Here is a 1,209-nt window from a genome sequence, read left to right on the forward strand (position 1 = left end):
TTCCCGGGCCTCTGGCCAGGGGCTGCCTCGGGAGCTGGCCCGGCGGCCCGGGAGCCTCAGGCTCGGGTCCCCAACAGGCCAGTAACAAAACTGGAAGGATTCCATGCCAATATTCATTTTTTATTTCTAGGTGGCGTTCCCAATTAGCGTTTTTATTTTTATACGGTCTGGGTTTTCCAAATTCTTTACGTTGAGTTTGTACTTTTATAATCAGAAAGACGAGCACGTTACTTTTCCCAGGAATGCTAACAGGCAGCCACAAACAGATGTCCACCCATTAGAAGTATGCCTGAACCTTTAAGACACCCTGAAGAAGTTATATAGGGTGAGAGATCTGGACAGGGTCTTGGGAACCTATTTAGACTTGTGTGTTTTCACTTACTTTACCCTGGTTGGGAAATCACACTTTTTACTACTGTCTTGAGGCCTGTGAGGGGGTAAGGGAGAAAAGCCAGGTGGGGCCACTCACAGTCCAACAGGACAGTAGTAATATTGGATGTTTTAGGCAGAATGTTATCCAAAGAATTCTCACAGGTTCAACTGAGGGGGGAAATAAGAGGAAGAAAGGACAGCCTGGGGTTGCCTCAAGGCAGTGAACAAAAAGCTAGCTTTTCCAAGAGCAAGAATTATGTCTACGACTCTTTGCAGAGCTCTCATTCTATATAGGCAAACCCTTTCATTTGGAACGTTCCGAAACCAAGGGGGCGGATTTAATCCTCCTCAGTAGGGTTGCCATCCTTCAGAAGGCTTGTGGGTTCATCTGTTTCTTAGGATAGCTGACTTCAGAGACCTGACATGTTAACAACTGAACTGGATACTACAGAGAAACTCAAGTCAAGATTCTGACTTCAGATCTTCAGTTCTGTGGTTCTGGATTTAGGATTCGTCCATTTGATATCTGTGATCTTCTGATCCCTCAGAATTTTTCTACGGATTCTTAGCCCATTATTCACACCATTCCTCTATATTCTGCAAGATAGTGGAATCTTTCTTTTTGTTTTTTAAAAAATATATATATATTATTGAGATATATATATATATATTTACAGAGAGGAAGGGAGAGGGTTAGAGAGTTAGAAACATCGATGAGAGAGAAACATCGATCAGCTGACTCCTGCACACTCCCTACTGGGGATGTGCCCGCAACCAAGGTACATGCCCTTGACCGGAATCGAGCCTGGGACCTTTGAGTCCACAGGCTGATGCTCT

The sequence above is a fragment of the Myotis brandtii genome, unplaced genomic scaffold (assembly GCF_000412655.1).
Source record: "Myotis brandtii unplaced genomic scaffold, ASM41265v1 scaffold46, whole genome shotgun sequence".
Classification (NCBI taxonomy): domain Eukaryota; kingdom Metazoa; phylum Chordata; class Mammalia; order Chiroptera; family Vespertilionidae; genus Myotis; species Myotis brandtii.